At 53.0% G+C, this 25,842-nt stretch overlaps 1 protein-coding gene and 1 long non-coding RNA gene across 6 annotated transcripts in view; one reads left to right on the top strand and one right to left on the bottom strand.

The window, feature by feature from the left end:
* The window catches only part of ENOX1 (ecto-NOX disulfide-thiol exchanger 1), a 322,679-nt gene extending 321,326 nt beyond the window's left edge, over positions 1-1,353 (bottom strand). For 3 of the 4 annotated variants that reach the window (XM_077344074.1, XM_077344079.1, XM_077344078.1), the window contains exon 1: positions 1,229-1,352. The gene's annotated coding sequence lies outside the window, so the exon portion shown is untranslated. Of the gene's footprint in view, positions 1-1,228 lie in introns of all 4 variants that reach the window. The other variant, XM_077344075.1, reaches the window with a different exon arrangement.
* Positions 1,197-25,277, top strand: LOC143840481 (uncharacterized). 2 transcript variants are annotated; one of them, XR_013232211.1, is made up of 3 exons: positions 1,197-1,289; positions 23,719-23,874; positions 24,984-25,277. It is a non-coding gene; the product is annotated as an uncharacterized LOC143840481 (long non-coding RNA). The 2 variants fall into 2 exon arrangements; XR_013232212.1 differs by lacking the exons at positions 23,719-23,874; positions 24,984-25,277 and adding exons at positions 6,814-6,910; positions 8,023-8,144 and having other exon boundaries at positions 1,209-1,289.
* The last annotated feature ends 565 nt before the right edge of the window (positions 25,278-25,842 follow it).

Genomic DNA, 25,842 nt, shown 5'->3' with positions numbered 1-25,842 from the left:
CTGGGACGACCAGCCTCTCCCGTCGCTTCAGCGGAGGCCAAGCCAGACCTCCAGTCTAAACGCCCGCATCTTCCCAGGCAGCGAGACTGTCCGAAGGCTATGGGGGGGGGGGATGGGACACACCGATCAGCAGCAGGACCTCCCCCACCCACCCACCCACCCACCCACCCGCACCCTCGGGGGGGGGGGGGGGAGGCTCTCTGCTAGGGCCCGCCAGCACCGTGGATGGGGACAGCTGGTTGTGCCGAGGCAAGCCCTGGACTGTCGCCCCGGGAGAAATCGCATGGCTCTGGGGTGGCCTTGCAAGGGGCCTGGCCTCTCCTGCCACAACCGGGAAAGCACAAGCGGCAGCCAAGGAGCCCCAGCAGGGCGGGGCAGGGAGGCGGGAGGCTGCCCCAGCAGGGCCCTTCAGGCCTCGGCCACGGCAGGAAAGGAAAGGAAGCGGCGGGGGGGGGGGGACCCATGGGCAGGGCGCCTGCTGCCCCCGAGAGGCGTCCACGCCTCCCACCCCCCCCCCCCCCCCGGCCTGCTCCTCGGCGGGGCTCTGCTAAAACAGGTCGAACTTTTTTTTTAAGTCCCACCTCTGGGGCCGCGGCTGGCTGGGCTTGGAGGGGCCGGGCCGGATGCCAACGCTCCCCCGCCGGGCCCAGGCGCGGCGGGAAGGGGAGCAGGACGCCGGCCAGCGACGGCCAGGGAGCCCCGGGAGCCCGCACCCCAACGGCGGCTCCCCTCCCCTCCCCTCCCGGGGCAGCGGCGGCGCCCCGCCAGGCTCTCCTCCTCCGCCGCCGCCGCCCCGGGCCGGAGCCCCCCGCCTGGCGCGCTCTGCCTCGCCGCCCCCCGGCCGGAAAGCCCCCCGCCGCCGCCGCCGCCCGGCGAACTTCGCCCGCCCCCGCCTGCGCCCCCCCAGCCCCTCCCCTCCCCTCCCCCCCCCCCCCCAGCCCCGGCGGCAGGCAGGCAGGAGGGCGCCGAGCAGGTCCGGAGCGCGGCAGGAGGCAGCCCAGACCCTCGCCCCCCTCGCCGCCCGGGGGGCCGCCAGCCCCAGCAGCAGCCCCCGCCCCAGCCCCCACCCCAGCCTCTACCCCCGCGGGCAGCCGGGAAGGGAGGGAAGGAAGGGAGCGCACGCCCCCCGCCCCCGCCCCCGCCCCCGCCCCCGCCCGCCCGCGGACCCCTCCGCCCCTGCCCGGCCCTCCCCAACCCCCCCCCCCGCCGGAAGCAGCGCCCGCCTCACCTGCGTGCCGCGTCCCCCGAGGAGGCGGCGGCGGCGGCGGCGGCGGGGCCGGCAGACAAAGGTGCGCGGCTCGGGCGGCGGAGGAGCGCCGGTGCGGCCGGCGGGCGGGCGGAGGCGGCGCGGCGCGCGGGGGGCGGAGCCTGGGCGGGGGTCGGGGGCGGAGCAAACGCCAGGCTCGTGGTGCCCAAGGGCGCGCCGCTCGGCGGGAGGGGAGGGGAGGGGAGGGGAGGGGAGGGGGTCGCTCCTTTCTGCCCGCCGCGGCCCGCCTGCCCTTTCCGCCCCCCGCCTCTCCCCTCCCCTCCCCCGGTGGCCCCCCTCCTGTCGGGGCGCGACCCGCCTTTGCCTCGCGAGCGGCCTACCTGGCGGGGCGGTTGTGAGGCGGGCGGGGCTCGCGGCTTCCTTCTGGGCGGGGCGGGGCGGGGCGGGGCGGGGGGCCGCCTGCTCTGCTCTGGTCCTGCCTCCGGTCTCCAAGCGCCCCCCGCAGCCCGCCCGCCAGCCGCCCGGGACCTCGGCACCGCCGCGCTGTAGTCGGAGGGAGGCAGGCAGGCAGGCAGGCAGGCGACTCGGGGCGGCGGCGGCGATCGCACCTCCCTCCGGGGCTCCAGGGCACCCCGCGGGGCTGCCTCGTGGTGGGCGTCGGGCGAGCAGCCGGGCCCGGGTGCGCCTCGTGGGGCCCCGATCCTCAGCACTGTCCTTTGCAGCAATTCCTCCCCACACACACACACTCCCCGGGGCTCCCTCGGTGGCCTCCCCTGACAGCCCAAGCAGGGACTCGTGGCTGGCCCTCCGCGGCAGCCCCGGAGCTCTTGGGCCGCCCTGTCCTTGGCCCGGGTGGGGGAGCTGGACCTCCGGGCGGGGTGGGGGTGGGGGGTTAGCCGGCGTGCTCGTGTGCCAGTGGCCACCTGGGTTGCACGGGTGACGGGCCGGGGCTGCAGGTGCAGAGGCAGCCCAAGAGAACGGTGCGTGGCTCCTTTTGTGTTGCGTTTGGGGTAGGCAGAACGGGGGGGGGGGGGTGGACATCCACACCCCCCTTCCAGAATGTGAACACGGCATAGTCCACCCGGATGGGTTCACCATCATGGTCAACCGCCAGAAGGATGGTGTGATGTCCTGTCTCAACGCAGGAGGAGGAAATCCCCCCCATAGGTCTTTCCCCTTTGTGTGCAGCATCTGCAGCCTACAGACCCAGAAGAGGGCCAGGGAGAAGGTCCGTGGGGCTGGCGGGCTCTTCTCGGGCACCTTCTGGCCTTGCCTAACAATTCTCCATGGCGGGTATATCTTTAATGGTGAACGGAAGAAACTGCTCAGGTATTTCTAGATCTTGCTTCCCTTCTGGTTTTGCGACTTTGAGAAGAGATTTTAAGAAGATGGGGAGCATTTGCGGTTCTGGAGTGCCACGCGAGCGGCTTGGGGGTTGTCGGATTCTGCCCATCGGCTCTTGCCGTTGTGTGTGGCTCTTCCCTGACAGGCAGGGCCGTGTGTTGCGGCCTGGGAGGGTGCAGTGACAACACACTGCTGCTGACACCAATTGAGTGGAGCAACTCAAGGACACACATGTAAGAGGGCAGAGCCTTCAGTGCTCCAGATGTGCCAGTTGTCTGCTCAGATGCGGGGGGAGGGGGGGCTTGCAGCCAGTGGCCAGATGGCTGCAGACAGGCGGCCACCCATCTCCGCTGCCTGTGGGGGAGCCGTGCAGGGGCTTGAATGACAAGAACACCCTTTGAAGAAAGGCCGCATCACAGCTGGCTGTGCAAAATTACCAGGTTGCTGCTCTAAAATGGACCTTAGATCATCTCTGCCAGGAGCCTAATTTCTTCATTGAGTATTCACAGCCTGGTAAAGCAAAGATAACTCAAGCACACTAAACAGTATGTTCTGTAACACTTTAAAAAAAGGGGGGGGGTAAACAGGGCTAAGGAAATAGCAGATCTGAGAGTCATTTTCCTGTTCAGAGTAATTCCATTTCATACTTTCTTCGATTTGGCTACTGGGCTTTTTTTATTTTCAAAGAGAAGTTGCGATATTTTGCTTCTTAGTCCCAGAAGTCTTTGGTGGTATCTGTTTTGTACCTAGCAGTATTTAATTAAGTCTGGAACACAGCTGAAGACTTAAAGTGCTGAAAAATCTGGCCTTTTCCAACCTGACTGGAAATTCCCTTCCCTTTTGTTCTTTGCAGAAAGAGGAAAAAACCGATGAAGAATTTTTTTGTAGTTTCCCCCCCTCCCAATCTAGCCCAGTAAACAATTCCAGAGGCCTGCCAGCTGACGAGGAATAGCTCAAGACCCCCCCCCAAGCCCCACCCTTCCCAGGCCCCTCCCCCACATCCCCAGGAATTTCCCAGCCAGGAGTTGGCACCCTTCCTTGGTTGCTGTCCAGCCACTTCCCAGCCCTACCTGGGGTACCACAAGAGGTGGGACGTCCAAGTTGGCCTCCCATTGGGGGAGCCAGAAACCATAGAAAGGTCGGCATTACACAAAAGTGTGTTTTTACCCCATTTTATTATTTTTATTATATATTACAAGACATACACCTGCACTTCTCAGAGCCACCAGAGAGGTTAACAGATTAAAAACAAATATAATAGAACCCATCTTTAAAACCCAACACAAACTGAGAACGCTGAGACCCCTATGCAGAAACAAGGAGGAGGATGGGGGGGGGGGCTGCCCAGCTGCTCCCTTGCTGTCACCCACAGTGCAGGGTGGGGAGCACCAAGCGACCTTCTGTTTTCCCCTCCACTGACCCCGTGAGGGAGGTGAGGCTGACAGGCCCAAGGTCACCAGAGATTCGTACCTGGCCCTCCTGCTTACACCCTCCCAGTTCCACAACTCGGGGCGGGGGGCCAAGACCGAGAGACTCCCAATAGTCCAGAAGGGGAGCAGGAGCAAGAGCAGCAGCCGGGCTCTGCCATCCCCAGCCCACCGGAGAATGAGGGAAAGGGGGCTGACACGTGTTCACCCAGGCACCCCACACCGACTACAGCATGCCCCCCCACACCCCTGTTGTCCCTTCACAAGGATCCAGTTGCTAGAAGCTCCCCCCCACTCAAGGCCCCCCCCCCCGCTGCTGGTGGAGTTGCTGTGAGGGTCACTCTAGAATGAGGCCTTTCGTTCCCATGCGGTGGAGGCTAGATGCACGGGAGGTCTTGTGGGTCAGGGATTCTCAGACCCTGGAATCCTGGCAGCTCTCTGTTGGGGACAGAACACGATGCCAGCAGTACCGAGACTGCACTGGAAACACACACACACACACACACACGCCCCGAAAACCCCAGTGTATATATACTACATAGACAAAGGATCACCTTGCAGCTGTGTGCAATTGGCTGGATCCTGCATGATTGATTTAAATCTATTGGATCCTGCAGTGGGGATCCTTGCCGCCCATGGGTCCATGTCACTCTATCTTTGATCCTACCTCGGACCTGAATCTCACTCCCCCATGGGATCATTAGCGTGGCTACATAACACCCATCCCCCATCCCTCCCCCCGAAATCACTTAGCAGGTGATGTACAAAGTCCTGCAAATATCGGGGTGCTGTGCGGGTCCCTGTTGGCCGATGGGGCTTGGGAATTGGGGTTGGTGCTGGGGAGGCCAGCTGTGGAGACGCTGGCTCGGGGGGGGGGGTTGTGCCGCTGAAGAGAAGGCAGGTGCCAGGTGTGTTGCAGGTGCCTCTTCCGGCATGCTTGAGCAGGACCTCGACTCCGGAGGCGGCTCGTCCGTGCTGTTGCAGCGACACATCCCTGAGTCGAGTACGCTTGTCCGAGGTCTCCACCTGGCAGGAGACGGGCCCCGTCGCTTGGGTGACCCAAGTGGGGCCAACTCTGTCGTTGGGGACGTACACTGGAGCATCCGGAACCAAGGAGCGGGGTGCAGGGGTTGTCTCGTGCTGACTCACATCCCGGATGGCGCCGGGATCTGGGGGCAGGCGAATCTGGAAGGGTTCGAATCCTTGGCCCCACGAGGAGCTCTGCAGGGCTTTTCCCGGCCGCCAGCGGCGGCATGCCGTGTTGCTGTGCCAGGAATTGTATGAGCCACTGCTGCAAAATCCCCTGGGATGGCCGAGAGAGCGTGTCTTTGTGGTGTGAGCCGTCCCTTCTGCTTGTCAGGTGCGGAACAGTGCTGATGTGATGTGTCAATCAGGCATTCATCCAGAAAGTCCTCGAATTCTGACAAAGTGAACGAGCCCCGTTGTTGGAGACGACCGTGTCCAACAACCTGTGGGATGCGAAGAGGTGCTGAAGTCCTCTGGTGATTACGACGGAGGTCATCACTGAGACAGGGATCCGTTGAAGCCACTTGGGGAAAGAATCCACCACAGCCACGAATTGGTGTCCCTGGAAGGGCCCGGCAGGGTCAGTGTGCAACCTGGATCAGGGCTTCTTACTGACTCCCAGGTCTGCACATGGGCTTGTGCCATTTCTGGCCGGTGTTCCTGTCAAGTCTGACCCCGCTTCCTCTCCGCCATGCTTAGCCTGGAGAGAGACAACTGAGAGGGGATCTCGTAACCATCTTCAAGTATTTTAAAGGGTGCCATAGAGAGCAGTGGTCCCCAACCCCCAGGCCGGGCCATAGCTCCCCCCCCCCCCCCCGCAGTGAGAAGCTTGCCAGGCTGCAAGCAAATTGGCCACCGAAGCGGACGATTAGCTTGCGGCCCGGCAAGCTTCTTGCTGTGGGGGGGAGGGGAGGGGAGGGGAGGGGAGGGGAGGGGAGGGGAGGGGAGGGGAGGGGAGGGGAGGGGAGGGGAGGGGAGGGGAGGGGAGGGGAGGGCGGCCGGCGGCACAAACACACATGTGTGGACCTGCCGCGCAAGCACATTTGCACCCGGCATGCGCAAAACTGCCGTGTGTGCGTGTTTGAGGCCCCGACAGTCATAGACGCGCATGCGCAGCAGGTCTGCCCATGTACGTTTGCGCGGGGGCCTGCTGTGCATGCACGGGGCCCTGAGTCACCCACTCCACCCACCCCTTGGCAGCACGAAAAAGGTTGCAGACCGCTGATATAGAGGATGGAGCAGAATTGTTCTCTCTTGCCCTGGAGGGACGGAACAGAACGAATGGGATGAAATTAATTCAAAAGAAATTCCATCTAAACATCCGGAAGAAGTTCCTGACTGTCAGAGCGGTTTCTCAGTGGGACAGGCTTCCTCAGGGGGGGGGGGGGGTGAGTTCTCCATCTTTGGAAATTTTTAAGCAGAGGCTGGATAGCCATCTGACAGGCTGATTCTCGGAAGGCTCAAGGGGGTGTCAGGTGACACTGGATGAGCGAGAGGGTTGTGAGTGTCCTGCATAGTGCAGGGGGTTGGACTAGATGACCCATGAGATCCCTTCCAACTCTATTCTTCTATGATTCTTCTATGATTCTATGCCAGCCAGAGGCCTGGGCATCCTGTTGGCTCCCCTGGGAGGCCTGAGGGTGGGAGTGGGTATTTAGGGTGGGGTCTGCAGTGTGGGTGGGGGCAGGTAAGGCCCTTGGCAAGTGGCACTTCTGATTGGCTACTGAGATCTGATTGGGTGAAAATAGTGCTGTTTCAGCAGCAGCTGCAAGCTCTGCATGGCTTGATTTCTCTCTCCTCTTTTCCCAGAGTGTCTTTCAGACTTCCCCCCTCCCCTTGTGGCTCCACCCCCCGCGGCAGCCGGTTGGGGGTCTGTGGTTGATCTGGTCTCCTGCAGGCGGGAATGGTAAGGATGTGGTGGAATTCTTCTCTGTCACATCTGTGCAAAGCAGCAGAACATTGTCATTGGGAATTTGGGGGGTTGTTGGGTTTAGCTGAAGCTCACTTGTTTAACCTGCAGAGGGGAGCGCTGCCTTCAACCCCCCCCCCTGAAGCCCTCTGGGAGTCCCTCTGCCCATCAGCCCACCGCAGAACTCATGTGCTCCTCCTGAGTAAGCACAAAATTGCCTTCCTCCTTTGCCCCCTGCCCCTCCCAGAGAGGCCTGTGACCCTTGAGAGGGCATTTTGGAACAACCTGTTTTGTAATATGTGCTATATTTTTGTCTTGCCAGAACTCGTGGAAATGTTGCTAGTCCATTTTCTGTGGCAACATCCTTGCGCTGCCCACATTTGCACACCAGCTCACAAGCCGCCTGCCCGGACTCTGCTTTTGCGAGTGAGCCCCTGGCCTCCCCAAGTGCAGGACTTGGCTTCCCCGGGAGACCACGGGCCTCGGCCGCTGCCCTTCCCTTTCTTCCGGCTGATTGGTTGTTTTGAATGTGTATTTCTCTACCAAGAACTTGGCTGCTTTTAACCAGCGAACCCCAGCAATAATTAGCTTGTTATCTTGACAGCTTGTCAGAGAACATTTTAATGTCATGATTTAAGTTTTTGCTCATTAGACGTGCACCTGCTGAGGCACCGGTCCCTCTTGGTCTCCCTCCTGCAGCCAGCAGCCAGCCCACTGTTTCAAAGCCTCCTCAGGAGAGCCCGGCGGGATCCGTGGCCTTTGAGAGCCAACGGGCAGGAGGCAGAGGCCAAGGCCTTCCTCTGGCATTGCCCCCCCCCCGCGCTGCCTCTGGGTGGGGAGGTTCCTTTTGCCACCCCAGCTGGGGGCCATGGGTGCCGCTCCCTCCGTGAATCCCACCGGCATTGCTCTGTCGAGCAACTGTGCATCCCATCAGTGTTCTACTCAGTGAGTAGAAAAGTCCTTCCTTCTGTCTGCCTCAAATCTATTTCCCACAAATGTTACTCGGGGCCCTTGAGCCCTAATCTGTGCTCTGCCCTTGCTCCACCCCAGGCAGGATTCTGTCAAGGTTGGCCGTGACGTTCCTCTTTGGTTGTCTTTTCTCCCCACAGAAATGCCTCACCAGGAGGGCAGACGAAGTCGTGGTAGGACCTTTGATGGTCGTGGGAGCCTTTCCATGTTTTTGTAGCTCTCAAGAAATGTTTGGAGATCCAGCCAAGGGCTGTTCATACAAAAGAGATGGTTTCAGTAAATGATGAATACTGAAGTGCGACTACTATATACTGCATGGTGGCCGGAGCGCAGGGAGCCATGTGTGGGGAAGGGATTTGAGGCTGGCAACTGAAGCCTGGGGGCTGCTGTAGGAACGTGCTCAGACAACTGGGAGCACATGGAGAAAGCTGCAGGGGAGTGTTGCTGCTGACCAGGTGAGGCTATTGTGGTGCTGAGTGAGGTGATTGCTGGGTGATTGCTGGGAGGATTAAAAAGGGCTGCTCCTCGCCAGAGGCAGAGCTCAGACAACTGTCAAGGGAAGAGGAATGCGTGGGGAGAGGAAGATAATGGAGGTGAATCACTGGCTGCGTAGTTGGTGCCGGCAGGAGAGATTTGGTTTCTGGGACCATGGGATAGGCTTTCTTGAGGAAGGCCTACTAGCACCTGATGGACTGCACTTATCGAACCTGGGGAAGAATATGTTTGGCAGGAACCTGGGGAGATTCATCAGGAGAGCTTTAAACTAAAGCCACTAGGGGAAGGAGACGATCAACATAGGGAGTGTATGGAAGGAAAACGATCGGGGGCAGCCCAACCGGCAAGGCCAGCTCATAGGGAACCAAAAGTAAAAGGATTCAGATGCCTTTATACTAACGCCCGAAGCATGAGCAATAAGAAGGAAGAGCTGGAACTTCTCATGCTGATGGAAAGATATGACCTAGTAGGCTAGAGATGTTTTGACCCCAGTGGGGTCTTCCCCAGCGGTCAAATTATGGTGAGGAATGCACTCATGTATGAAATCAACATCAAAAGGCTTGCTGGGTGCCAAAGAAAAATCTGTTAGGTGCTTCTCCAAATAGTCGTTCTAGTGTAAAGGCATCTGATTTCGAGCCCACCCTCCAAAATAGGCACTTCCAGAGGCCCCACTTTTGCCCAGCTCTCAATCACCAGGGCATTCCCACGTGGGTCAGAAAAAGCCTTGTCTTACCAGATCAACCTGGTTTTCTTAGAATCATAGAGTTGGAAGGTACCTCCAGGGTCATCGTCCAACCCCCTGCACTATGCAGGAACTCACAACTACCTGCCCACCCACAGTGAACCCAATTTCATGCCCAAGTGATACCCCCCAACCCCCATCCCCCCAAGAAAGAACAAATCTCCAGGATCCAGCCTGGCCTCGAGGAAATCCACCTAGCATCCCACAGTGGTGATCAGCAATTCCCTGAGTATGCAAGGAAAGGACACAAGAGACAAATTTATTTGACTGAGTGACAGGCTTATTAGACTGTGGAAACTCAGTGGATATTGTTTACCTAGATTCCAGTAAGGCTTTGGACTAGGTTCCCTGTGATGTTACGATGGACGACTGCAGGCTGGATTTTCAAATAGTAGGGGGATAGGGAACTGGCTAGAAAACCACACCCCAAAAGTGGCTGTCAAGGGTATTTTATCAGAATGGAGGGAGGTGAGCAGCGGAGGGCCACAGGACTCCAGTGCTGGTACTTTTCAATATTTTTATCAATGATCTAGATGAGGGCGGGAGGGAGGGGGACTCCTGATAAAATTTGTGGATGGCACCAAATGGGGAGGAGTAGCGAATGAGATCTGAACATGCTGGAAAAGTGGGCAAATGAGAGCAAGGTTCAATTCAATAAGGAGAAGTGCAGAGATCTACATCTGGGTCAGACAAATGAGAAGCAGCATACTGGAGGGGAGAGACGCTTCTGGGTAGCAGTATGTGTGAACGTGATCTTGGTGTAATTGAGGACTGTAAGCTAAATATGAGCAGGCAGAGTGATGTGGCAATAAAGAAGGCAAAGGCAGTCTTGGGCTATATCAACAGAGGCATCACATCCAAATGGCAAGATGTCATCATCCCACTGTGCAGTGCATTGATCAGACCTGGAGTTCTGGAGGCCTCACTTCAAAAGGGACGTGGACACAATGGAGAGGGGACAGGGGAGAGTGACAAGGATGCTCCGGGGCAGCCTGGGGACCAAGCCTAGGAGGAGAGGCTGAGGGACTTGGGAAGGTTCAGCCTGGAGAAGAGGAGGTTGAGAGGGGACAGGATTACTCTCTTTAAGTACTTGAAAGGTGGTCAGAGGAGGGCAGGGAAAGGTTCCTGTTGGCAGCAGAGGATACAACCTGCAGTAATGGGTTTAAACTACAGCTTTGCTTCCCAACCATATTCTGCAGTATCACACCACTTCTGGGTTTTCTTGAAGCCTGAAAAATGTTTCAGGGATTTCCTAACAGCTAAAAAGTTGAGAAAGGCTGTTACAGGAATTTCCTAGCATCCTACCATGTAAGGCGTTTTTTTCCTGCTGCTCCCCTATTTTGTTATTTCTCAAGGGCAGGAGACTGGGTGGTCCTGGGTGGTCCAAGAGCTCCAAGGGCTGCCTTCCACTCTTGCCTCTTAGGTTTTTCTCTGTTTGCTGTGTCTTGTTAATGCACAGTTATGGGAGTGTCTGTCATGCAGCTGAATAAAAATAAGCATAAGAAAGCATACAGCAACCGACGTATTTCAAATAAGGCCATTACTTTGATAGCCCACCTTTAGCTCACCTTTCTGCAGTTACAGATTCAAGGCAGGTTACAATAAGATTCAGACAGACCCGATTAAAGCCATTAGGAAACAGAACCTACACACTTCATTCATTCAATTGTCTGGTTCTGGAACACAGACTCCACTTGTACAGCAGATTCCTGAGACAGACTTCTGTTTTGGAAAGAGATTTTCTTCCCCTCCTCTTAATTCCCTGGTTGGCTGAAGAAATTGCGTTAGGGAGGTGCTGCAGCCTGCCCACAAAGCCACACAATTTGAGGGGAAATACCACAAAATCACAGATTGGGGAAGAAAAGCTTTGGCTGTTATTGAGCACCCATGAAGAATTTGCTCACAGTTAATTAATCTTTGTCAGTCAGGCTGCAGATCCAACAGGGAGCACACCAGCAGCTCAGGGCGAGTTCTGACATCTGTCTCTCGTTGCCCTGATAACGCATCGCTTGACTTGAGCGGCATGCCCATGCCGACATAGTCGTCCGCCTCTGAGGCTCTGTTGGTGTGGTGATGAATCATCCATCGCTTGTGGAACCCTCAGCAACCGCACCAGGGAAACATCCCGCAGGAGCAGGACGCTTAAGCAGATGGCGGCTGCAGGATACAGGAACTGTACCATGTCTGGCACCACCATTTCCCCTCCCTCCCTCCCTCCCTCCCTCCCTCCCCACACACCATATACCTTCCTTACACGTCCCTTTTGCTCTTTTGGCCACGGTGTCCTCGAAAGCTGTCCGCATAAGAGGCCAGCCAAGCGTTAGCTCCAGCAGGTCTCTGGTGGCTACAAGGGCCCACTTCGTCTGCTTTCCACCTGGAGTTCTGTGGGAGCTTCACCCTTGGTGGAGAAGTCTGACCTGCAAAGAACACAGTTTCTTCCAGCAGATTGCAGAATTTGTGCATCTACTATATAAGAGAGGGGTTGACTAAATAAAGTCAATAAAATCCATTGATTCCATAAATAAAAACCATGAGACGGACTGACTCAGTAAAAGAAGCCTCAGGCTATGGTTTGCAAGACCTGCGTGAGGCTGTTAAGGGGACGACATTTTGGATCATTCATGGGGTCATTTTAGTAAGATTTGCCAGCAGTGGCAATTTGCCGAAGCTGGTCAGGAAGGGCTGGCAGTGGTGGAAAGGCAAATGTGCCCGGGTGGCGAGGAGAGGTGAGGAGTGGAGGAGGACCCTCTCCAATCAAGCCATCGCAGGAGGGAGACGGATTCTCCTTCACGGTTGAGAGATGATGCGGATTATTCCGAGGCTGGAGGAGTTTCTGGAGTGAGAGTTCGTCATCGCCACCTGGTGGTGACCAGAAGACTGCAACCGGCTTGGATTGGTTTAACGTTGTTCAGATTTCAAACTCTGACAGGGTCTAGTTAGCCCAGGGATTGCTTCCATGGGAGCCTTGGCCAGCCCCTCGATACAGGGGGGATTTGGGGCACAGAGTTAGTTTGTTAGTTGGTTCTGTGATAGTCAGGACAGGGAGGGGGAGGATGGACTGAGCGTGGGTCGGCTTGGGGGGTGGTTGGGTTGTTTATAACAGATTGGGCTAGGTTGGTTTTTGGTGAAGGTGGCCAGTTTCTTTCTGGGGAGCAAGGCGGGTAGTGGGGACATTAAAGGAGGGGCTCTACCTGAATCCCCACCAATAATGGTCCAAGGGTGATATCATGGTGGGAGAAGAGAAGAGAAAAGGTCCAGTCGGACACACTTCCTGATCTTCTAATCTCTATCCCATCCCTAGAACTGTGAGGCTAGGGTGTAGCTGACATTGCTGTTGTGTAACACCAAGTTGATTAACAAAAAATCTTCAACCTTGCGGGACTATTTCACAGGGCAAGGTAGACCTGGTGTGCATCACTGAGACCTGGGTGCGAGAGGCCAAGAGAGTTGTCCTGGAATATCTGGCTCCACCTGGATTTTCAGTCTTTCACCAGTCTTGGTGCCTTGATGAGGGTTTGTGGCGATCTTTGTCATCGATCCCTGGAGTGCAGGTGTGAGACTCAGGTGAGGTTCTGTTGAGAACTTGGGCATTTGGTTAACGTACTGTCCACCCAACACACCACCAGCTGCCTGTTGAACTTGCTGGAGGCAAAGGCTGCCTGGGCATTGCTGTTTCCTAGGTTTATAATCCTGGGGGACTTCAACATTCCTGTGGACTCTTCATCTGGACTTGGCTCAAACCTGGTGTCAGCCATGGTGACACTGGGGTTCTCCCAGTTTATTGACTAATTGGAGGTGGGCCGCGATGGACGCCTTCCCCCCCCCCGGCCCTTTACTTCACCCCCCCCCCGGCCCTTTACAACACACTTCAGGTGTCATTGTCTCCCATCACTCCCAGATGGGACTATCTCGTTTCAGAGAAACAAGCTCAGGGTTCTCATTGATTTGTCATTGTCATGAGTTAAAATTTCCATGAAAATAAAATGTTCCTTATGTTCATTGTTGTGGCGTGTCTGTATCTTATTTTGAAGGGATGCTTAAACATTAACCATAGCGATCAGAGAGCGTTAGGGCAGTGGTTGAGAGTAGAGGAGTAAACCACCACCCCCCTCGGGCCTCAGTAAAAGGCGTTGAGTGGTCCCCGGTGATAAAAAGGTTGGGGACCACTGCTCTATGGGACCTGATGTCTTTTGGCACTGGTGGGTGACTGGAAGAGGAAGAGGGAAGTGAGATGGGTAGATTGAGTGACAAAACTTCCAGAAAATCCTAGTGTATGCTTATGAAGGTAGTGAGACAGGAGTTTTATGCCACCTCCATTACATCTGCAAGCTCTTGCCCAGCAGTAGGGTAGGTTGGTCTACTACTGCCCTCGAGGAAGAGCAGCAAAATTCTGGTCAGGTGGCTCTGAGCTGTGAGGGTGAGGCTACTAGTGCCCTATCTGTCCTCAGAGCACTTGGCCATGGAGATCTATGCCACAGTCACCTCCAGAATGGACTTCTGTAACTGACTCTATGCAGGCCTTCTCTTATCCTTGATCCAGAATTTGCAGCTGGTGCAAAATGCGGCTGCTAGGGTCCACACAGGAACACCTTGGAGGGTCCATATCTAGCCAGTACTGAGGCAGCTGCATTGGTTGCTAATTGCAGCCTGGATTAAGTTTAAAGTTTAGGTATTTGCCTTCAAGGCCATCCTCGGACTGGGCCCCACATATCTGAGGTGCAGTCGCCTATCACTTTATACCCTCCATAGTGCTTTGTGGGTGCAAGCCTGTTGGTGGTCCCTGGCCCATGGGAAGTGCACCTGACCTTGACCAGGGCCAGAGCATTTTCAGTCCTGGCCCTGAACTGTTGGAATGAGCTCCCAGAAGAGCTGAAGGCCCTGCCAGAACTTCCACAATTACACAAAGCCTGCAAGACAGAGCTTTTCTGCCAGGTATTCGGTTGACGCCAGGGCAGTTAAAATCGGGGAGGGGGCTCCTTGGAAAAGCCGGAACCTCAGGCTATTCCTTATTACACCTTCACCCAAGGCACAGGTTGAGCAGGATGGAACGGGGGCTGGGGCTAGAAGAAGAAGAAGAAGAAGAAGAAGAAGAAGAAGAAGAAGAAGAAGAAGAAGAAGAAGAAGAAGAAGAAGAAGAAGAAGAAGAAGAAGAAGAAGAAGAAGAAGAAGAAGAAGAAGAAGAAGAAGAAGAAGAAGAAGAAGAAGAAGAAGAAGAAGAAGAAGAAGAAGAAGAAGAAGAAGAAGAGTTGGTTCTTATATGCCGCTTTTCCTACCTGAAGGAGGCTCAAAGCGGCTTACAGTCGCCTTCCCATTCCTCTCCCCACAACAGACACCCTGTGGGGTGGGTGAGGCTGAGAGAGCCCTCATATCACTGCTCGGTCAGAACAGTTTTATCAGTGCCATGGTGAGCCCAAGGTCACCCAGCTGGCTGCATGTGGGGGACTGCAGAATTGAATCTGGCATGCCAGATTAGAAGTCTGCACTCCTAACCACTACACCAAACTGGCTCACTACACCAAACTGGCTAGAACATATGCTTGCCACCAGGGGTGATGATGTGGATTGGAAGTTCTCTGGTGCTCCCCTTCCTTTTGGCCACTGCCTGTTTCTGCTTGCTCTTCAGAGTGCTGAAAGATGACAGATAACTTTTCAAGCCATTGGGGACCAGTCTGCTGTAGGATAGAACACCCTTCCAATTCAACCCCCCAACACACACACACAGGGTTCTGAGCCTGTCCGAGCCCCCCACCCCCATAACTTGACTAAGAGAAGAGGATTTAAAAAAAAAAAACCCTTTTTGTTTCACTTCACCCTTGAGGATCTCAAAGCATGTAATGAATCATTCACTCAGTCACTGAATAAATTAATCCCTGCAGCATCCCTCTTAAGTACACCAAAACTGCTGTAAAAAGTAGCTTGCTTCAAAAATGATTACTTCCTCCGTGTGGCCTTGGACAGGAACAAATTTCTACCCTTCTTCAGAGTAATTTGCCAAGAGAGCTTTCTGCTTTCTGGAGGGCCTGCAAAACAGAGCTAGAGTCAAGTTGGGGCCCCCTTGCTGGCTGGAGCCACATCATCTGGCTCCGAACATGACACCCCAGATTGCCTCTGAGAGTTATATGGTCATATCGAGTAGGGACTCGCCCTCTGGATACTGGGTTTTAATGGGGTTTTAATGGGTTATTGTTTTATTGTATTACTAGCAAGAAAACCCATTGCAACCAGGAATGCAATGGGCACTAGGATCAAAGGGATATCGGCAGGTGCAGATCTCTCTCTCTCTCTCTCTCTCTCTCTCTCTCTCTCTCTCTCTCTCTCTCTCTCAGCAGGAACCATAGGATGAAATCCTATGGGAGGCTCCTTCATAGCAGGGAGGCAAGGGTTTGCAGTTTGGGGCTCATTTGCAGTTTGTCTTTGCTGTCTCTCCCTTGCAGCAGGAGCCATAGCAGGTAATCAGGGGTCCTTTGTGGATTGGCAGGGCTCTCTGTGTCTCTGTGTGTGTCTCTCAGCTGTCTGAGAGCAAATTGGCTAGTGTCCAGGGAAGGAGGGTGGGAGCTGGAGGGGGAGGGCCAATCAGGGTGCAGCCAGTTTTACTAGCCACACCCTGATTGGCCCTATTCCATCTTGGACAGCCAGGACACTCTTCACCCCCAGGGCTGTTTCACAAATATTAAGAGGAACAATGGATAACCCGCCGCGAGCCAATTGGGAGCAGTGGGCTAAAAATATAAACAAACAAACAAACAAATATGGAGACTCTCCTACAGGGGGCATCGAGCAAGATATTTAGATCAGGAACTTCCTGGTATTTCCTGGTATTTCCCAGTAATCTCTTCCAGTGTCCGGGCCAGGCACCAAAGACAGCCACTGCTCACCACGCAGCTCCAAAGTCAGCTGGTGGTAGTGGCAGGGCAAGCAGGACTGACCTCCCGCCCTGTCCATCTGCCGCCCCTCCCATTATGTGGAATGGGTGTCCACATAATGGGCGAGAATCCACTTGCCGCTAGATGTGTTTTAAACTGCAGTATGCTCATTTTGTCCCAGCCACTGCTGATGCGTTCCTTCTAGGTCACCCAAGATACCCTTGCTTCATCCTGGTGGGAAGTTTCTTCTCTCACCACAGTCAAACCAGCTGGGCCACACAGTCCAAAGCACATGCCTTCTCCTGGTTTCCTCTGGCAAACATGGAGGGTTTTATTTCCCACAGAGTGGGAGTTTTGCTGCTTTTGCCTAAGGATACAGCGGCAGGGTAGGACAGGCCTGTGCCTCGGCTGCCATTGTACCCCAGTCCCTCTTGTGACTTTGTCAATATGACGTGGCATTGGTGGTCTGGGGTGGCTGAGAGCCCACTGGCCCAACCAGGGGAGAGGGTGCTTGAGCCCCTCAGCTCTCCCAAATTTTACACCTCTGGTTGTGGAGTCGCCAGGTTCCCCTTGGCCACTGTCAGGGGGAGGGGCAAAGGATTGCCAGACCCAGGTCAGGAAGCCCCTGGAGATTTGGGGTGGCAGCCTGGGGAGGGCAGGGACCTCAGAGGGGCACCCATTTTCTCCAGGGGATCTGATCTTGGAGCTGGAGATGAGCTGCCATGCCAGGGGATCCCCAGCCCCACCTGGAGGTTGGCTTCCTGGCCAGTAGGGCTGCTAACTGAAGGGCAGCTGTAAGTCCCTCAGAGTCAGGACAGCAAGAGGGCTGATTTCTCCCCTGCCTAAAGGTCAGTAAGATGGGGCAAAAGCACCACAACTAAAGGCAAAAGGGATTCTTCCCACAGCTGCAGAGGGCAGCCATGTTGGGCTGCAGCAAAATGGATAGCACCTGGGAGGCCCAGAGAGCACTTCACATGTTCCCTCACTTGAATCTAGTTGTCCCCATGGCTGTTATTCCACCATAACTACTGCCAACTCCTTAGTCACAGAACAGTTCTCCCACAAGCACAGAGGAAGAAGCAGAACCCCCAGCAAGGTGTTCCTTGTTTAGCCACCTGAGACTGCACTGGGCGTAGCTTTCACATTGGCCCCTGAATTGCAGGTGAGCTCCCAGGCCTACCTCCGGTCCACCCAGGAGGGCTTTGGGGGTCTTGTTCGGACAGCCGCCCATCGCAGCATAAAGTTATTGCCCCACAAGTTCTCCATGGGTGAAAAGGGGAGGAGGGGGTCACACAGCAGTGGCTGTGCTGGGGCTTGTGACACCCGCAGGGCCAAAATGCAGGGGGAAAGCTGGCTGGGAAAGCTGGCTGGATCCCACCCGCGAGTTCCCCTGTTCTTGCCATGATGTGCTGCTTCGTTTCCTTTGGGGCTTTTGCTTTCGTGTGCTTTCCTTTGCCAGTCATGTAACAGTCTCATGTGCTTTGACCCGGCTTAGGAGTCATCAATTTCTACCGAACTCACTCCCATGATACTTACTTAGTCTATTTCTAGGATGCCTCTCCCATCTTGCAGCAACTAAAAACAATAAAACCATACAAAAAAAACATTTAAAATCCAACATCCTCCTACCCCCCAGAGGGGATGTTCCAGATAAGAAGCTCCGGAGGAGGGGCGAGATTTTCTGTCGGCCTGACCTCAACCAAAAGCCTAGAGCTCCAGGCCCAGCAGAACTGAATTAGCTCCCCCAGAGTCCTTAGTTCTTCTGGGAGCACATTCGTGGTCAAGGCCAGGCAAATTTCCCATGGTCCAGGGACCACCAATCTATTTGCACCCACGGAGCGAAGAGACCTGTGGGGGGTGTAGGGAGGCAGACTGTCCCACAAGTACACTGGCCCCAGACCGCAGATGGCCTTAAAGGTTAATAGCAGCATGTTGAACTTGATCTGGTATTCAGCTGGTAACCGATGTACCTGCCTCAGCACCAGCTGGCTATTGGCCCTCCAAGATGTTCTTGTAAGGACTCTAGAAGCTGCATTTTGAACCAGTCAAGGCCAAGGGAAGGCCCATGTAGAGCGAGTTAAAGAAATCCAGTCTGGAGGTGACCATCATGTGGGTCACTGTGGCCAAGTGTTCTGGGGTCAGATAGGGCACTAGTAGCTTTGCCTGGCATAGCTGAAAGAATGCCATCTGGGCTACTCTCGTGACCGGAGTCTCCACACCCAGATTCCTGGCTGAGTATGAGGTCTTCAATTACATTCTATCCAGGTTGGGCAAATATGCTTCCTGCTCTGACCCTTTCCTACTGAACCACAGGACCTCCGTCTTGGAGGGGTGGAGTTTCAGCTGGCTTTTCCAGAGGCATATCACCGCTGTTTCCACACAACTGGCAAACGTTTCAGGAAGGATTCAGGGCAACCATCCATCAAAAGGTAGAGCTGGGTGTCGTCAACTGGTGACAGCTCAGTCCAAAACTCGGTCCCAGCTGGCTCAGAGAGTGCATGAAGATATTAAGCAACGTGGAGGAGAGTATCACCCCCTGTGGAACCCAACATGGGAGATGGTACCTGAAAGATTGCTTCCCCCCTACCACGACCCCCTGTGTCCGGTTCTGGAAAAAGGAGATCAGCCGTTGATGGACTGAAGCTTAGTGGGCTCCCAAGAGTAAAAGTCCAGCCTATCCACAACGTCAGGACCCCAAGCACAGAGCCAAGGGGCCCTTTACGAATCCCAAGCACCTTGTGGATGCTGGCAGTCTCCCGTCCGGGCTCTCTCCATAACAGAATCTCCATCTCAGCCCCAGGAACTGGCCTGAAAGATCTCAAATTAGGGTGAGGCATGACCCCCATAGCCTGTGGGGGTCTAGGCTCTGGTACATACACAGGCCAGCGCAGAGAACGCCAACCTTGGCTGCCTTCTCCATGCCAGCCTACAGCTTCCAGGCAGTCTCTCTCCTTCTCTCGAGTGTAGTCGGTTGGTCTGTGGAGGAGTTGAAGCCAATCAGCCAACCTTCGTTTTTATCCAGTTTTAACCATACAGTACTGTACACCACGTTCTTCACTGCTCTAGGTGGTTACGGGTAGTAATGCAGCGTTTCTTCAACTAAAATGGAGCATCTCTCAATGCTGCTACCTCCAGTGCTGCCATGTCCCACACCATCTTCATCATCATCATCATCATCATCATCATCATCATCATCATCAGTGCTCTGGCCTTGGCCAGCTGAAGTGGTCCGTCTGGAATGCTGTAGTGGCAAGGGGAGCTTTTGTGGGCTTTGTGTGAGAACCGGTCCTGAGAAGATGTGCTGCACCCAACCGTTTTCATGCCATAATTTGAACTGCAGGGAGGGACTGCGAGGAACCATAGACTTATGCTTGTTTGCCTGTAAAGCAGTTGTGCCCTCTCAATAAAGAGATTTCATTTCTGCAAACAAGTCTACATATTGGAAGTTTGCCTGGGAGCTGACACCCACAGCGGGAAAATTTTGAGAAGAACTTTCCTGTCTTTGGGAGAAGAGAAGGCTCTTATTTGCACTTGTAGTAAGTGGTGGCTGGGAGGGAAAAGATACCTTCTAGTCAGGTGGGCTGAGGTTATCAGCTGTCCTGAGATTCACCCATTGGGAGCTGAAGGGATGTCCTTGGCAGGATCTCAGGGTCAGTCCTGGAGGGACACGAGGGCTGGCTGTGAGTGCCTTAGGACAGACTGAACCTTGAAGTGGCCTGCTTTTCGTTGTCTAAAACAGTCAAGGCGGTCTGTTTCTGATTGTGAGAATTGGTGTGTTTTGTGGTGCCAAACTGTGACCAAAATATTATTTCTCCAGTGGACTTTGTGAGACTCTTCTCTCTTAGCTAGTCATCTGCTTATTACTGCAGTGATAGCCTCCGTTACCAAAGAAATAAATAAATTCTGAAACCAAAGGTTTTCCTTCAATCTTGCCTCATCAGCCTTGAGTACAAAGAACATCTTCTTTATTGACTTTGCAATCTTGCAATAACAACAGCAACAAGGCAAAGATTGTAACTTGAGAGAAAACGCCTTAGGATTGTCTCTGCTACAACAAAATCATTAAAATCTTTCATTTTCCACCACCTTTCTTGTCAGCATCTGCATGGTAAAACTAGATAACTTTTATAAGAGAGCCAACTTGGTGTAATAGTTGAGAGTGTGGACTTCTAATCTTGAGAGCCTGGTTTGATTCCCCACTCCTCCTCCACATGCAGCCATCTGGGTGACCTTCAGCTTGCCACAGCACTGATAAAACTGTTCTGACCGAGCAGGAATATAAGGGTTCTCTCAGCCTCACCTACCTCACAAGGCTGTAAACTGCACAGAGCTTTTATTCTAATCCCAGGTCGACTCAGTCTACACAGAATGCGATTTCTGTTTGGATTTGGGGTGATTTAAAGTTTCCTTCTGCAGCAAGAAGAATTGATCTAGAGTGACCCTACCTTTATTGTGCGATAGAGTGCTTTTAACCCTCAATATTTCTCAAATCCGGATTGGGAAAGCAAGCTCCGTGGTAGAGAACCTCTGATAGGCCACAACTGCTCATGTGACAAGCTTGCCTTAAAGGAGAAGCTCCTAATTTCTCTCAACTTCTGTCGGTCCTGGATTTTTTCTCCTTTCTCTGCCTTTTTTGATCCTCTCCCCCCCCCCCCCCCGCTCTACAAGAAAAGAAAGAGGCTCCCTGCTTGGCTCCTCTCCCCCCCCCCTTCAAGAAAAAAAAGAAAGAGGCTTGGCTCCCCCCCCCCCTTCTGAACTACCCTAACCACATGCAGAACACTTTCCTGTTTCAATGGGGAGGGGGGGAGAGGAAGATCCGAGTTCAAAGCGATCTGGATTCAACAGGACTGACAATGGAATAAACAAAGTAAGTGCAGACTCTGCCAAGGTGTCTGTTGTCGGGAGAGGAAAGTGAAGGCGACTGTAAGCCACTTTGAGACTCCTTTGGGTAGAGAAAAGTGGCATATAAGAACCAACTCTTCTTCTTCAGTAATATCAGGGCTCTCAGCCTCACAGGGTGTCTGTTGTGGGGAGAAGAAAGGGAAGGTGAATGTAAGCCACTTTGAGACTCCTTTGGGTAGAGAAATGTGGCATATAAGAACCAACTCTTCTTCTTCAGTAATATCAGGGCTCTCTCAGCCTCACAGGGTGTCTGTTGTGGGGAGAAGAAAGGGAAGGAGACTGTAAGCCGCTTTGAGCCTCCTTCGGGTAGAGAAAAGCGGCATATAAGAACCAACTCTTCCTCTTCAGTAATATCAGGGCTCTCTCAGCCTCACCTCCCTCACAGAGTGTCTGTTGTGGGGAGAGGAAAGGGAAGGCAACTGTAAGCCTCTTTGAGCCTCCTTCAGGTAGAGAAAAGCGGCATATAAGAACCAACTCTTCTTCTTCTTCTTCTTCTTCTTCTTCTTCTTCTTCTTCTTCTTCTTCTTCTTCTTCTTCTTCTTCTTCTTCTTCTTCAGTAATACCAGGGCTCTCTCAGCCTCCCCTCCCTCACAGAGTGTCTGTTGTGGGGAGAGGAAAGCCACTTTGAGACTCCTTTGGGTAGAGAAAAGTGGGTAGAGAAGGCAATTCTTCTTCTTCTTTTTCTTCTTCTTCTTCTTCTTTATGTAGTCTAAACAAATTCACAGAAGAGGTCAAGTAGTGGATGGAACATGTATGTGGCTCTCAGACCTTCTGACTTGCCAGGAATTCAGAAAAGCAGCTCAAGTCAGGGCTGATGCCTTTGGGCTCCCTGGGGTAACATTTGTGACATGGTGAACAGTGCTTTGCATGTTCATCCCTGGCTGTTTCCACTCCAATTCCATGTGTTCCCTGGAGGGATGAACTATATTCTTGATATAAATCTGATAGCTTTCAAAGGATGCTTTGTTACACCAAGCGTTCAGCACCAGATCACTGCCTCTGAAGTCATAAATTGTACCGGCTGCCTTGGGGTTAACTTTGAGCCCCACTCGATGGAAAGATTTTTTTATTGTTTTTTTATTGGCAAAGAGCATGGGGGGGTGCCCCAGCAGTGGGCGGGTGGAGTGGTTAACCCTTCCCTTCCTCCAAACTTCAAACAAACATGGATACCGTTCCCATTTGCTCCATTGGAGGAAACACATAAACTTCTTTCCCTCGGTAGAAGTGGTGGCTGCTCTACAATGGACATTAGTCTCTGTGTCTGTGTGTGCTTCTGTGCGCACGCACACGCAGAAGCCATCCAGTCACTGCCCACTAATGGTGACTATGAATTAATGCCCTCTAAAATGTCCTCTGGCTCAGAACTTGTGGCAACCTGGACTGAGTCAATCTGTCTCCTGCTGGGCCCATCTCTTTTTGTCACCTAGACACTTGGACATCATCAAATGGACCACACAGGAACCAAATTGACTGTATCTTATGCAGCCAACAATGGTCCAGTTCAATCCTTGCTGTAAAAACATATCCAGATGCTGATTGCGGTTCAGATCATGAACTGCTACTGGCTAAAATCAAAACAAAACTCCACAACATCAAGAGAATGTCAGGAAGTTAGATGAAAATAAAATTCACTCACATATCAAAATCTGTTTAGGATTCCCAGCCGAAAATGTGGTGAAACCTACTTTGACCAGGGCCTTTTTTGCTTTGGCCCAACCTGGTGGAACACGGCCAAAAAAGATCTGGGCCCTGTGGGGTCTTAACTAGCTTCCACCAGGTATGTGGTCGGGGCCTGGAGAGACCCTCAAGAAGTGCTGACCCTGCTGCTGGAAAAGACTATTTTTTAAAGGATTTTATGGTAATACTAGGGGCAAAGCCCATTGTATTCAAGAATACAACGGGCGCTAGAGCTTGGCAGTGGGAAGAGGAAGGGGAGGAGTTGTCCAGTCTGTAAGGGCATGGGGTTGAATGTGTGTGTTGTGTGGGAGGTTGTGGTGGCGTGGTGGCAAATGAGGGCCAATGGATGTGGAGATATGGGTGTCAAGAACCTGTGGTCAAGAACAAACTTCACGCGTTTGTTGAGTGTGGGAGAGGACTGACCTTTGGGAATTTTGGCATAGTGGTTACAGATGAGCTTTCCAGAGCCATGTCCTCAGATATGTGAAGGGAAAATCAGACTGGAGACTCTTCTAAGGGGAAGATTACATGGCAACCAATTCCTCCCAGTTCTGCGTCATTTCCCTTCTTGTGTGAATTCACTGAAATGCCTCTCTGCCCTAATACACAGTACACAGGTGTCCACCCTGTTTCTTCTTTTCCATTTTTTCACTGTTGATAAAATGTTATGTGCCCACATGCTTCTTTCATGGTTGCTCCTTAGAAGAACAGATTTTTGTACCCTATTGCTTACTGCCCAAAGGAATCTCAAAGTGGTTTACAAACACTTTTTCCATTCATCTCTCCACAATAGTCAACCTGTGAGGTATGTGGGGTTGTGAGAGATCTGAGAGAACTGGGAATGGGCCGCAGTGACCCAGCAGGCCTCAGGTGTCTCAAAGCATTTTCCAATCATCTTCCCTTTCTCTCCCCATAGCAGACTCCCCATGAGGGAGGTGGAGTAGCGAGCCTCACAGGGAAGCTGGCAACCCTAAGAGGAAGACTCTCTGTGCACACCTTAGTACGTTTTTTTTATATTGTGTTTTTATTTGCCAGGCCAAGGTTATTTGCCAGGCCAATAAGTCATTTCAGTTAACATGTGTCTCCAGACATTTACTTGTTCTCTATTTGCAGTTTCAGGCTGTAAATATTTATTTAGATCTTTCTGCACTTTCCAGACTCACAGGACTGATGTTGGTCTGCCTGTCTGCACCCCAGAATTCAAACAGTTGCTGGTAAGGGCTGTCCATAACCCATAGGCCAGGAGGGACACCCCTGCACCACTCCCTACCAACTGAAGGCAAAAATGGCTCCATTGAAGGCTGGACTCTGAGGTATTGTATGATTTTGAAGTTCCACCTCCAAACCTCCAGGAATATTTCCAACCCAGGGGTAACCAACCTCCAGGTGTGGCCTGGAGAGCTCCTGGAATTGCAGCTCACCTGCAGAGTATAAAGATCAGCTCCCCAGGCAGAAAGGGCTACTTTGGACAGGGTTGTGGTAGAGAAGAAACATTTAAGGCCTCCCACACAGGTTGTTGTTGAATTGAAAGACTTGAGGCCTACTGTACAGGGTTGTTGTGCAGATGAAACAGGAGACAAAAGAGCCAGCTTCCTCTGCAGAATAACGCTGTGCAGTGGCCTCAAATCTGCAGAGAGTTGCAAAGAAGAAAGACACATGGCTTGGCTGTGTCTAACCTCTGGGCAGAGCAGTATTTTAAGTGAGAAGGGGCTTTTCTGTGGCCTCCCTGTCAGGCAACTGTTTGGCAGAAGGGGAAAGTCCGCCCACTCAAAAGGAAGGCCTTCAGGCTCCCCTGCGTTGTTCTTTGAAGGAAAATGCCTCCCTCCCCTCAGTCAGAGGCTCCTTTGCAGAATGCCTGAAGGTGGGGGGGGGGGAGATCTCCTGCCAGCTCTGTCAGGGTTCTGAGGCAATTTGCAGTTGGACATGACAGTTAGGACAGCCTTGGGGCGAAAAGGGCTGGTGCAGCCTGTGTTCTCATCCCCCTTGGCAGCCCTACTGACCTCCTCTCCCTGCGGTGGTCAGGAGCAGACTGGCAGCCAGACTGGGCTGGGTGAATGGAATTTTGGTCTGTCCTGGTGAGGGGCCAATAGGAAGGCGCTTCACGCGCCTCCCCATTGGCCGCTTGGCCCTTCAGTGGCACTTGGAGGGGCAAATCAGGAGCCGCTTCGTGTCTCCTGATTCGCCCCTCCGAGTTTTTATCATGGACAGAGCCCACCCTAACTCCTCCCCAATAGACCTTAGAGCTTTACTTTATAACCGCAGGAGCGGTTAAAGATGGTATACAATCAATAAATTCATAAAAACCTAAAAACCCACCCCAAGCTCCATCAGAAGAATGGGGTATAAAATTGTTGTTGTTGTTGACTTTATAAATGATGTTGTTGTTATAAATGACATGTAGCATCTTCTCTGCTTGATTTAGGTTTCGACATAGAGGAAATAATCCCTGGGTTTGAGGAATGAATCTTCTTATAAAGTAGCAAATGCTGCCCTCTACTGGTTATGTACCCCTTCAATTTTAAAATCTGTGATGAGTCCAGCATTTCGTTGACCTCTGCAGTTCATACATTGTTACCATCTTTTGAAAAGCAAAAATGAAGACATAGTTCCCAAGTGACTGCTTCAAACAAGTGATCTCTATGACAAATCTTATTTTAAATACCTAATTAGGATTATCATTGGCAGTATTTGGTTATGACACAGTCTACTGATGTAACAGAATTGTTTTTTGCTATATATTCCCTGTCACGGAAGAAATTCATAGTCTGACGAAGAATGCATGCACTGAATAAATCTTTGTTGGTCTTAAAGGTGCTACTGGACTCTGATTTTATTGTGCTACAGACCAACATGGCTACCCATTTGAATCTAGGAATATTCCTGTGATTGCTTACAATAAGCAGACTTTATTGAAGAAAAATCTCTTTATTGAAAGAGATAATGAAGCAAACATCTCAGAACCTTTGCTAAGACTGATGCCCCTTGGACTGTTGCCCCTAATCAATCTCCAGTCCCTGCAGTTCCCCCCAAGCATCCATTTGGGCTCAAAACCTTCCAGATGTCATCCCACGTAGTTAGACCTGAAAACAAAAGTTAGACACAACTGGCATATCAGGCTCACAGGTTATAGCTGAGAAGCAGGAAAAGAACTCACTCCAGTGCACCTAATTAGCCATTAACATCCCCAGCTGCTTTAGGGCCTACAGGTGTTTGTGATCAGTCCAGACCTCAAATGGCACAGCCCCATCCTCTTCCTAGCCAATGCCCTCACTTAGTTACCT

The sequence above is a fragment of the Paroedura picta genome, chromosome 6 (genome assembly GCF_049243985.1).
Source record: "Paroedura picta isolate Pp20150507F chromosome 6, Ppicta_v3.0, whole genome shotgun sequence".
In the NCBI taxonomy this organism is placed as follows: Eukaryota; Metazoa; Chordata; class Lepidosauria; order Squamata; family Gekkonidae; genus Paroedura; species Paroedura picta.
Note: the sequence above shows the minus strand (reverse complement) of the source record. Positions and strands in the feature narration are given on the sequence as shown.